This window comes from Mesoplodon densirostris, chromosome 13, assembly GCF_025265405.1.
Source record: "Mesoplodon densirostris isolate mMesDen1 chromosome 13, mMesDen1 primary haplotype, whole genome shotgun sequence".
Taxonomy (NCBI): domain Eukaryota; kingdom Metazoa; phylum Chordata; class Mammalia; order Artiodactyla; family Ziphiidae; genus Mesoplodon; species Mesoplodon densirostris.
In genome coordinates, this window is record NC_082673.1 from 59,556,744 (window position 1) to 59,569,966 (window position 13,223).

At 40.7% G+C, this 13,223-nt stretch overlaps 1 protein-coding gene across 1 annotated transcript in view; it reads right to left on the reverse strand.

The window, feature by feature from the left end:
• Positions 1-11,516, reverse strand: part of NCALD (neurocalcin delta) — a 291,637-nt gene extending 280,121 nt beyond the window's left edge. Inside the window, exon 1 of the mRNA XM_060116023.1 lies at positions 11,469-11,516. The gene's annotated coding sequence lies outside the window, so the exon portion shown is untranslated. The remainder of the gene's footprint in view (positions 1-11,468) is intronic.
• Between the last annotated feature and the right edge of the window lie 1,707 nt (positions 11,517-13,223).

The following is a 13,223-nucleotide window of genomic DNA, read 5'->3' on the forward strand; positions in this document are numbered from 1 at the left end:
GCGTTAACATTAGGGGAAGCCAGATGAAGGAAATATAGGAACTTTCTGTATTATTTTGCAACTTTTCTATAAATATATTCCAAAATAAAGTGTTTATTTTTTAAAACAGCAGACTCCCAGACCCTGCTCCAGACCTCTTGAATCAGAATTTCAGGAGTGGAGATTTAAGCAGGTGGCTTGAGAACTAAACTTTGAAAATCACTGTCCCTAAAGGACTTGGAAACTATTATCTCAGGTTGAGATAAGGATGGAAACAATTGTTTACAAATGCCAAACTGCAGCATAATTACTTGACTATTTAAGGAAAAGAATTAATCAAAGCTTTGTCAAAGTTCACCTTCTATTCCAGTTACTTAGAATGATTCATCCCTCGACCAGTCTCCATATTTAGTTTCCTGCATAAAAACACTTGAAAAGGTACAGGTAATTATAGAACCAAAAAAAGAAAGTGACAGTAAAGCCCTTCCACTTCCTCCTCCCTCTGAGATCAAGGGTTTTTTTTGCAGTACGCGTCCTTTTTATTTCCCCCAACTTTGAGTTTCCAAAAGAGCAGTGCCAACCAAACAGACTGCTGGATAGTGATTTTCCTCATCTTTTCCATCATGGGTTATCCTGTTTCCCTAAGCTTTAAGCTCCCCCAAGGCAGGAGCTCTATTTTCAGTTTCTTCTGTGTTTTTCTATAGCTCAGGTGAATGTTCTTCATCTACTACTTTGATGGATTGACAACCTGCACTTCCCCACTATGCTCATATCTTTGCCTACTTATTTTAGATATAATTCTTATTATGCCATTGGAACGTGTAAGAAGGGGATGGGTAGAGGTGAAAATGTTGGCATTATTATTGCTTATTCACCAACAAAAATGTTAATTGAGAATCTACTATGTGCCAGGCACTGCTCTAGGCGCTGGGGGTCTAACAGTGAATAAAATAATCTCCACTTTAGGGAGCTTAACGTCAGACCAGGGAGACAGACGATTCAGCAGATAACTGCCAAACAAGTTATAGGTTCTCCCTTACCATCCTCACACTTAGCTCATCATGACAGGGCAACCTGAAGAGGAATTAGGAATAGGACAGGTAGGTTCTAGTTCCTGGTCTACCTCTTGTAAGAATGATTTTAAGAGAGGCATAAATCTTTCTGACCCTCAATGCTCTCATTCAAAAAAATGGGAATTAAAAAAAAAATCTGGGGCTTCCCTGGTGGCGCAGTGGTTGAGAGTCCGCGTGCCAATGCAGGGGACGTGGGTTTGTGCCCCGGTCCGGGAAGATCCCACATGCCACGGAGTGGCTGGGCCCGTGAGCCATGGCCACTGAGCCTGCACGTCCGGAGCCTGTGCTCCACAACGGGGGAGGCCACAACAGTGAGAGGCCCGCGTACCGCAAAAAAAAAAAAAAAAAAAAGGGAATTAAAAAAAATCTGTCTTTCTGTCTTCCGGGGGTTATTAAAAATTTCAAATAACAATGGATGTGAAAGTGCTTTGAACACTGCAAAGTGTTATACAAAATGTCAAGCAATAGAAGGTAATGACTTAAACTGTCCCTGCCCACTAACTCTAAACCAAAAAATAAGTGGTTCAGTGGTCTTCCCATTAAGCAGAAATTTCAGACAATAAGCATTTATAAAAGGCAATCCTTTCAAAGATCGAAGCTCTGTTGCTTTGGAGTTAGCAATTAATGAGAATTAGATTAACACCAAAGAACTGGGCCAGAGGAGAGACGTCACCTGTGAAGAAAGCAGGCCTGTCATTTTATTCACAGCAGACCCACTCTGGCTTCACTCTCCTTGAATAAACAGGGCTCAGTTACTGCAACTCTTGTCTGAAATTGAAAGGGATTTCTTAGCCAGAGCCATTCAACATTTCTAGTTTATTCAAAGAGAAGCTTCCAGATCAGAGATGAAAGAAAAGCTTCTCTAAGTCAGTGCTAGCGCATGTAAACCTGTGAGCAGTCTTCAAAAATGTCTTATAAAAAATGATACTTAGAGTGCTTCCCTGGTGGCGCAGTGGTTGAGAGTCCGCCTGCTGATGCAGGGGACGCGGGTTCGTGCCCCGGTCCAGGAAGATCCCACATGCCGCAGAGCGGCTGGGCCCGTGAGCCATGGCCGCTGAGCCTGCGCGTCCGGAGCCTGCGCTCCGCAACGGGAGAGGCCACAACAGTGAGAGGCCCGCGTACCGCAAAAAAAAAAAAAAAAATTATGCTTGGAGAGAAATTTTGAAAATCAGATTTGCTGTTTCAGATAAATACAGTTTCTATTCTCAGCTTCTAAGGTAGAAAATGTTCTATCAGATCAGTTTACCATCTTCCTCTCTGTCTGGAGAAGTCGATGAGCTTCTAAGGGCTCTCTTTGGATGCCATGGTAACAGCATGATTCTGGTCAAGTCTGTTGTGTCTGGCGTACACCTTAAGGAACTTGAAAATGCTACCTAAGAAAATATGCGTGACAGCCCTGCTGGCATGCTTGAACTGGACGCACGACCCATTCTCTTCAGAGGCACATACACTTGTAAGCCTCAACGGTGTCCCAGCACCAGGCCAGCACTAGGGTAACTAAGTGAATGGAAGACACTCGCAAAGAACTCGCAGTGGGTGTGGTCCCCAGGGAGCCACAAAAAAAAAAATATATATATATATATATATATATGTATATATATGATATCATCAAGTTTTAGCGTTTATTCCAAAATGTAAATTTTATTCTCTAGCTTTTGCTGTGACTTCAAGTGTGGAAGACTTTCACAAAGATTACTTCAGCTAAATACAGACATGAGAAAAAGTTGACTGTTGAGCATGGGAACAGCAACGGGATCAGAAAGAAGTTTAAGTTGTTCATTTGGGTCTTCAAATGCACTTAGCCTGCAAAATCATGAAGGGACAAAGGAGAACTATTGGCCTATGGAAAGGAACAGCATTTTTGGCTTTCTGGGTAAGGCAGCATCACATCCAGCATGTGGGACTCTCTGAAGTCTCCTCAGACGGTCTCCTTAAAGATGATACTTTCCCTTTACCTGGAAGTACTGAGCAAGTGTCAGATGATGGAGACTTCCTCTCCACTGTGGTTAGTATATATGTGTGTATTTACACCACTGTCAGATTATATCGGCAGTCACTTTGGAGCTCACCATTTACATGAACCAATGACTACCTCAATCAGTTCTATATATGTGACAGAAATTTGATCTATGACTCCGAAGAAAGCCCATGAGTGAGCTGAATTTCTTCAGGAAATATTTAGGAAGCACATGCTATAAGCAACATGCTGAACCAGGAGCTGAAGGAGAAACAAAAGAAACATCATACCTGGCCCATTTTTACCCTTTGGTGGAGGAGGAAGATAGACCCAGAGGAAACAGTCAGGTAGCAGTTTGTTCTCTTTCTCTTGTCTCTTAGCCACTCTCCATTTCCTTATTGACCTAATGGAGTTCTCCTGGCCTTGGCCTCCACCCACCATGTCCATTAACCATTTTCTCCATCTTCATGATACCCCCATCTGACCCCACACACACATCTTGGCCTCCCTTCCTCTGTGCCCAATATGAGATGATTACAGTCTCTCCCTAGACCCCTCAATATCTCTGTTCTCTCCTCTTCCCAACCCTGAATAATCCTGTATTCTATGTTCTCCGCTCTAACACTGAACACTCTTGGAGAAAAACCATGTAACCATGAAGATGCCTTCAATGAAACCATAAAGAAAGGACCACTGGAGAATGTTGATTCCCTAATTAGAATTAAGTTCCTTGCAGGAGGGACTGTGTCTCACGCTGCTTTGTTAAGCCCAAGGGCACATCAGCAGGCTCAATAAATCCTTGTTGCAATAAGTTAATACCAAAAACAAAAAATTAGAAAAGAAGGGTCCATACTCATACTTGGACAAATAGATTTTTAAAACTTTCACACATGGTTTATATGCAAATAAACACAGTTATTTATTCAATGCTTTATTAATGCTTTAAAATAAAGCATTCAATAAAAGAGCCTTAAAAAACAGCTGGTAAAAGTTCTTCTGTGGATTTCAGAGTTGTAAATCTCTTCAAACTTCTTTTATAATTTAGTATTTTTATAACTTAAGACGGTTCTTCCTGGCAATTAAAGCAATGTAGTGAGATCTCACTACACTGCATGGCAAACCACTCTAAAACTTCACCAAATAGAGGCCATCCTCAGGTCATATCTGTATTTCTCCCAGGGAAAAAATGAAAGGGTCTCTCCATGTTGGCCAGAAAGGCAAATATCAAAGGAATCCTGAAACATCATGTTTCAAAGAGAAGAAAGTCAGCATCCTATGAGGGCAATGGCTGCTGTGAGGCGTAAGATTTCAGTGGGACATTGCTTCCTGAACAGGGGCCCCAGTGCAGCCCTGGGTCTGAGGCCACACTGGGATGCCGAATTCTCCTCCCTCATACCAGGGGCAATGCTGTCTCAGAGCCGGGCAGCGACTTCTGCTCTGCCAAGCCAACCGCACCACAGGCCACGGTCCTCAAACCGGCTTGGCAGGAACAAACCCAAATGTCACCTGATTATCCTACAAATGGAATAATGTCTGATAAGAGGCTGACTGGACAGCACACAGTGTCATTTCCTCTAATTAAGGAACTCTTGAGAAAAACCAAAATAGCCACAAAGCACTGTCAGCAAAGCAATCAGCAGCAACAATCAGCTGTCAACTCAGTCCTGAGCTGAGCCTTGTGTAGTGAGCAGGGGGGTTGTTATGGGTTTCCAATCAGCGTGACCGCAGGAGTCAAGGGTGACCAGGCGAGAAGAGGGGCTAGAGCCTGCTGAGCACCGAGGAAGTCTGCGGCAAAACCCTCGGGTTGGGGGATGGGGCGGAGGCAGCAGCTTGTTGGTTGGTTTCTGTGCAGCAATGAAGTTGGGGGGACGCTATAAAGAATCCTGCAGCAAGCTTCCAAGGCAGCTGGAAGTCCACGGGCTGCAGCCCGTGCTATTTATTTGCCCTGAATCATCCTTCTTCTCAACCTGAAACAACTCTACAAATCTTTAAAATCTATAAGCAGTTCACCTCCATCTCCTTTATGAGGGTTTCACAACTTCAACACGTGAATTCTCCCTTTGCTCAACTCTCATAAGAGGTTACCATCTATATTACAAGGTCATTAACCGTAGGAGTTGGGAAAAATATAACACAACTGTCACAATATGTCATAATATATAGTAAGACATTGTGTGTGTGTGTGTGTGTGTGTGTGTGTGAGACACACACGTGTACGTAACAATTATTAGGAGAAGCGTTATTCTCGCCTTCCCAGCATCCCTGCCTGGGCACGTAAAATAAAACTGTTTGTCTTCTTAAAAGAAGGTGACTATTGGAAGGTGACTTCTACCCTTCACTACATCCCTTCACTCCTCCTCAAGGGAGTGACTCCTTGAATTGCTCAGACTGAGTGAGGGAAAGTTCATGGAGGTCTGGACACCCTCCTTTCTATTTCTGGCCCCAGCAGCATGTATTTTTCTTTTCCATGAAAGAAGACTTCAGCAATAAACGTAATAGGATGCCTGATTCTAGCTGATCCTGTCCATAATTTAAGCTCATTCTCCAATCCAGCATCACTGGGAATAAAGCTAATATTTAATAAAGCTCCCTGTCTGTCTGATATCTGCATTTAGTTCTTCATCCACAGCAAACCCAGCCCTGATTTCTTTTGCACCAACAATACGCCCAACTCAAAGATACATTTCCCAGCCTCCCTTGCAGCTAAGGGTGACCACTAAGATTAAAGTATAATTCACTGGTCCCAGGAAACCAGGACAGCTCTTAACCTGGGCTGACTCAGCTAAGAGCTGTGACCTTGTGTCCCTCTGTGTGCACTTGCTTGGAATACTTCCATGATGGTCCCAGGTTGAACAAGCTATGTTAAAACAATTTAATGATATTGCCAGAACTCTCTGACTTGATGTCTCTCACTGAGACATGGGGGCAGGGGGTGGGGGGGAGGCTTCAAAATACCTGGACACAAAAGCAAAGGTAAAGACAAAAGGAAAGCAGATGCTATACTCCAGCAATCATGGCCAGCATTTTTTTATGAAATCCAAGGAAAGAGGACAACTTAAGAACTGAGATAAATGTAAAATTAACCTTTACTGAAAGTTGAGAAAAAATAGAGAAAACTAGAATTCTGGAAGCACAGTTGTATCACTGCATCACAAGATACTCAAAGTTGGGAAGATTCAAAAGCTGAGGGTCTCTCAGCAAGAACCTTGTCTCTAAAGGTTCTTGGGATGGGTCCTTGCTAGAACCCTTTAGGCCAGGCTTTGAAGCATCAACAGAAACTTCATGTAGGAACCTGTTGCTTGAGCTGAACCCAAGGGGGAGAGGAAGAAAGAACTGCCCCTAGGAGGCAGGCTTCAAAGGTCTAAGAAATCCCTTTATAAGAGGAAGCAACAGAAAAATCCCTGCTACAAGAAAGAGTCAAGATTTTTGAGTGCTAGGAACACAAAGCTCAAAGAAGAATTTGAAACTAAGAAGCTTTAACTAGGCATATCAATGATAATTGTTCAATTAAATTCAATAATTTAACTAGAAAAAAACATTTAAATGCCTTAATTTAAATATGTGTGCACTACAACCCAGTTTATTCTTAAAGTAGGGTTACCTTCACAATATTTTGACTTTGAAGGATTTTAATCTCATTAAAAGCACAGTTAGCAAAAAAAAAAAAAAAAAAAAAAAAAGAAAGAAAGAAAAGAAAACAGTGATTGGGTAAAATAGGGGTCCCCAACCCCCAGGCCGCGGACCGGTACCAGTCCATGGCCTGTTAGGAACCAGGCCACACAGCAGAAGGTGAGTGGCAGGCCAGCAGGCAAAGCTTCATCTGCCGCTCCCCATCACTCCCCACTGCTCACATTACCGCCTGAACCTCCCCCCCACCCCACCCTACCCCCATCCGTGGAAAAATCATCTTCCTCGAAACCAGTCCCTGGTGCCAAAAATGTTGGGGACCACTGCAGTAAAACACTACTTCTCAAAGTGCACAAGAATCCCTCAGGGATCTTGTCAAAATTCAGACTCTGATTCATCAGGTCTGAGCATGGGACCTGTAATTCTGCACTTCTAACAAGCTCTCAGGTGATACTGATGCTGCTGGTCCTGCCCTGATGGAAGAACAAGGGACTGTCAGGCCCAGAATCCTGCACTGACACAAAGAAGAGGTCTGCTACCACTGAGGGAGGGGTAGGGAACTCTCTCCCACCCAAGCCACCTACAGATACAAGGCAGAAATGGAATGCCATGAAGAGGAACAGGAACATGGACAAAGCTGCAGTCCCAAGGCCTGCCCAAGACTGGAGCTGGACCAGAAGAACTGGAACCCCCTAACATAGCCACAGTTTTGCACTGAGCAACGAGCAAGAGCAGTTCACAGCTAGGAGAGGCGCATCAACATGGAGAGCGACCCCCTCAGTGGAAAGCTGAGGATGGAGTCTGGATGGTGAGAAAAACCCTCTGGCACACCAGGCCACACACTAAGCATGAGGTAACTTCAGTCCACCACTGGAAAACTTTGCAGTCTGGCTGGCTGAAGAGAACTATAGCAACCAGGAGTCCAACCCCACCCAAACTCCCTACTAACTAATAATCTTATTAACTGCTAACAAGGGACCAAACCATTCTTACATTAACAGCCTTGCAAAAGAAGTGTGCCCATTTCTGGGTGGCAATATTATCAACTTTATTACCTACTGCTCTTCTACCAACAATGTCCAACATCCAATTAAAATTATGACACATTCAAAAAACCAAGGAAAAACAACCCATTGTCAAGATAAAGCCACCAACAGAACTAGACAGAGAGATGACCCAGATATTGGAATGATGAGAGACTTTAAAATGGCTATGATTAGTATGTAAAAGGCTCACATGGAAAAGAAGGACACAATCCAGGAAAAGATGGAGAATTTCAGCAGAGACATGGAAACTACAGGAAAGAAACAAAAATTCTAGAAATAAAAATGCAATATCAGATGTGAAGAATTCTTTGATTGGCTGATGAGACAGGACACAGCGGAAGAAAAGAAGCAATAAACTTAGCATTTCAATAGAAATTACCCAAAGAGAAATGGTAATTTAAAAAAGTGTCCAAGTGGACTTCTCTGGTGATCCAGTAGTTAAGAATCTGCCTGCCAATGAAGGGGACACAGTTTCGATCCCTGGTCTGGGAAGATCCCACATGCCACTGGGCAACTAAGCCCATGCGCCACAACTTCTGAGCCCATGCTCTAGAGCCCACGAGCCGCAACTACTGAGCCCACCCGCTGCAACTACTGAAGCCCACGTGCTCTGGGGCCCATGTGTTGCAACTACTGAAGCCCACGTGCCTAGAGCCCATGCTCCACAAGAGAAGCCACCACAATGAGAAGCCCATGCACTGCAACAAAGAATAGCCCCCACTTGCTGCAACTAGAGAAAGCCCGTGCACAGCAATGAAGACTCAGCGCAGCCACAAAAAAAAAAAAAGAAAGAAAAAGAAAAAAAAGTGTCCAAGAGCTGTAGAACAATATTAAACAGCCTAACATGCATGTAATTAGAGTACCAGGAGGAGGAGAGAGAAAGGTGTACAGGTATTGAAAAGGGGGAAAGGATAGCTTTTTCAACATATGGTGCTGGAAAATGTGGACACTCATGTAAAAAATTGAACCATGACCCTTACCTCACACCAGATACAAAAACTACCTCGAAATGTGTCATATAACTAAATGCAAAACTTTTACGTTTTAACTATATTAAACTATAGTTTAACTATAGTTTTAACTATAAAATTTCTAGAAAAAAATTAAGAACATCTCTGTATTTTTGTTTTAGCAAGGACTCCTTAGGACACAAAACTGCTATCCATTAAAGAAAAAATTGATAAATTGAACTTCATGAAAATTAAAAATTTCTGCCTTTTGAATGATGCTTTTAAGAGTATGAAAAACAAGCCACAGCCTGGGAAAAGGTATTTGCAAAGCACACATTTGATAAAGGGTTTGTATCTGGAATATATTCTATCATAGCTCAATAATATAAAGATAGATAACTTAATTCTTAAAATGGGTGACTGATTTCAACAGACACTCCACTAAAGAAGATATGCAGATGGCAAAGAAGCACATAAAAAGATGTTCAACATCATTAATCATTAGGGAAATGAGAATTAAAGTTACAACAAGATAATACTACAAACCAACTCAAAATTGCTAAAATTATGGAGACTGATTATACCAAGTGGTGGAGAGACTGTGGGGCAACTAAAATTTTATGTATTGCCGAATAGAATGTAAAATGGCACAGTCACTTTGGGAACAGCTGGAGGGATTTTTTTTGTATAATGTTAAACGTATACAATCCAGTATACTATATAGTATATGACCCAATAAACCTACTTCTAGTAATTTACCCAAGAGAAATGAAAACATACATCCATACAAAGACCTATTAATGAGCAATTATAACAGCTTTATTCATAAGAGCCAAAAACTATAAATAACCCAAATGTTCATCAATTGGTTAATGGATAAACAAATTGTGGTACATCCACACAATGGAATTCTACTCAGCAATAAAAAAGAACAAATTACTGGTACTAGCAATGACATGGATGAATTTTTGAGAGTCTGAGATTTTTTTTAAAGAAATCTGAAACAAAAGGCTACATACTGTATGACCCCATTTATATATTCTGAAAAAAGAAAAAAATCCAGGGACAGAAATCAGATCAGTGATTGTTACTACAAAGGAGCATTCTTTCAGATGTTAGGTACATTCTTCATCCTGATTGTGGTGGTGGTTTCAGGATGGTACACTTTGGTGAAGCTTATCAAACCATAAATTTCAAGAGCACGAATTTTCCTCTGTGTTCATTATACCTCAGTAAGCCTGACCAAAATAAATAAATAGGTAAATAGTGCTATGACAAAAGGATGGTTTCTGGTCAAGTGCGTATCCACATGGAAAAAATTAATCTTGACCCTCTACCTCACATCATATACAATAAAACCAATTCCAGATGGATCGTGGCTCAAAATGTAAAAGAAAAACAATATAGCTTTCAGAAGAAAACATAAAAGTTCTTTGTGATCTTAGAATAAGGCCAAGATTTCTTAAATAGGTACAACAGTACCAACCACAAAGAAAAAAAAATGGATAATTTACACTATTTTAAAGAAATTTCTGATCATAAAAAGAGTAAAAAGGTAAACCACAGGAAACAAAGTAGATATTTACAACATATATATCCTACCAAGGCCTCAAATCCAGAATACATATTATTAAAATGTCTACAATTCAATAAGGCAACACAATTCTTTTTCAGAAGACCTGAATAAGCACTTCACTTTTTTTTTTGAGACTTGAAAGGGCTTCTCACAAAACAAGATATTCAAACGGTCAATCAACATATGAAAAAGTATCCAACTTCATTAGTCTACAGGGAAATACAAATCAAAACTACACTATGATACTACTTCACACTTAGCAGTAGAGACTAAATGAAAAATCAAACAACAAAACAGAAAATACCTTGTATTGGAAAGGATACAGACAAATCAGAACTCTCATACACTCCTGGTTAGCATGTAAATTTTTAAATTAATAGAACCATTCTGAAAAACTGATAGTATCTGCTAAAGCTGAACATACACCTACCCCATGATCCAGAAATTCCCTTGCTGCATACATATCCAACAGAAATGTGTATATATAACCAAAAACAAAATTTGCCAAAACTGACTCAAGAAGAAATCAGAAAACCTAAATAAATCAGAAATTAAATCAGCAGGTAAAAATTCTTCCCTCAAAGAAAACAACAGGTCTCAATTGTTTTACTCTCATATTCCCCCATACATTCAAGTAGCAAGCAATTTCAATATTTTGAAAACCATTCCTGGCAAGAAAAACACCAGAAAAAAAAATTTTATCCAATCTCAGGACTAAAACTAAATCTTAGCTAAATACAGAAAGAATAATGCATCATGACCAAGTTGATTTTGTCTGAGAAATGCAAGGTAATTTAATGTTAGAAAATCAATTAATATAAATTACCATGATTAGATGAAGAATAAAAATCATTTCATCAGCTCAGTAGATTAGAAAAGCATTCAATAAAATTCAACACCCAGGACAACTAACTTGCTTTTAGCAAACTAGGAGTAGAAAAGAAACTTCTTAATCTGATATAGACTATTATTAAAGTACCTCCATCAAATGATGTACCATAACTGATTTAACACAATTTGCCTGCTGTTGGATACTTAGATTCTCTCCTCGTTTCGTTTTATTTGTCAAGTATAATTTATGCTGTGATGAAGGTCTTTGTGCATGTTGATCAAGTTGCCTAACCTCTCTGTGTCTCAATAAAATACACCTAACTTATAGGGCTGTTGTAAGGATTAAATAAGATGTTGGATTTGAGTCTTAGGAAAGTCTTGGGAGAAAAGCGTGGTTTATAAATCTGAGGAAATTTGTTCTGCACTTACCTGGCGGAAGATCTCTCAAAGCACACTGCAGGCTCAAGTCAGAAGAAGTCACTCTGTCAAAAATAAAGTTATTATCTTTAGGTTAGCAGGAACTAAGGATGTACTATCTGAGGGAGGCAGTCAGTGATGGGGGCTATTGCTTGCTGCAGGATTCCCTTGTACCATCTGATATCTTCTACCCCTCCCAGCTACCATGTCTCTAATCAAGTGAAGGTGACTACAACCACGCTCCCTTCATCTGCCCTTGATCTACAGCACCCCATTTTTGCACAGCAGCCAGAGTGAAATTCTAAAATCTGAGCATGACATACCACACCCCTCCTGAAACTCCTTCCACAGCCTCCTCTTATCCACAGGATAAAGGCCAAGCTCCTTGGCATGACTTATAAGGCCCTCCATCATCTGATGCCTACCTACTTCTCTAGCCTTGTCTCTCATCCCCGTACCACTGTCTGGGCTCCTACTACACTGGACTTGCTTCAGCCCCTCACTCTTTGGCACATCCCAGCTTTCACACACACCACCCCCTCTGCCAGGACCGCCCTCCTCTTCCCCTGGCTAACTCCTACTGGTCCTTCCATTCTCCACTTAAGTGTCACTTTCTCACTCAGGCCATCTGCTCCCCTTGACCACGTTAAGCTCCTCTATTTACACTTCAAAGAAGCCTGCAAGTCTTCTTCTGTAATATCGTACATGCAACTACTTATTCAATATATCTTGTCTTCCCTGTGTGCCCAGGGATCATATATGCTTTGTTCACAGCTGTATCCTCATGCCTATCCCAGCACTGCTCTCACAGTAGACACTTAATAAATATTTATTGAGCAAAAGAATTACTAAACTTATTCCTCAGGTCTTAGCTTTCCAACTCATCTTTTGATTCATACTGATAATTTAACTGACTTCCTACTTCATTACCAGACTTCATTGATTAAGATTCACTGGTTGTAAGAGACAATGCTATTTTACATATTAATAGGAAAGAAAAAATGGTTGCAAATTAAACTGTGATATAATACTAAGATTTAGAATTTTTATCTTGTACTTATTGAAAAAGCTCTATTAGATTTACTTAGGCATGGGTTTTATTATATTCATAAAAAGGAAAATGTAAAAATATTAGTGAAATAAATTGGTTAGTTGCTCCAATTTAATTTGATTTAGATATCACATTCAAAACCCACTCTTCTTTTTTTTAACATCTTTATTGCAGTATAATTGCTTTACAATGGTGTTAGTTTCTGCTTTATAACAAAGTGAATCAGTTATACATATACATATGTTCCCATATCTCTTCCCTCTTACGTCTCCCTCCCTCCCACCCTCCCTATCTCACCCCTCTAGGTGGTCACAAACCACGGAGCTGATCTCCCTGTGCTATGCGGTTGCTTCCCACTAGCTATCTGTTTTACGTATGGAAGTGTATATATGTCCATGCCACTCTCTCACTTTGCCACAACTTACCCTTCCCCCTCCCCGTGTCCTCAAGTCCATTCTCTAGTAGGTCTGTCTGTGTCTTTATCCCCGTCTTGCCCCTAGGTTCTTCATGACCTTTTTTTTTTCTCCTTAGATTCCATATATATGTGTTAGCATACGGTATTTGTTTTTCTCTTTCTGACTTACTTCACTCTGTATGACAGACTCTAAGTCCATCCACCTCACTACAAATATCTCAATTTCATTTATTTTTATGGCTGAGTAATATTCCATTGTATATATGTGCCACATCTTCTTTATCCATTCATCCGATGATGG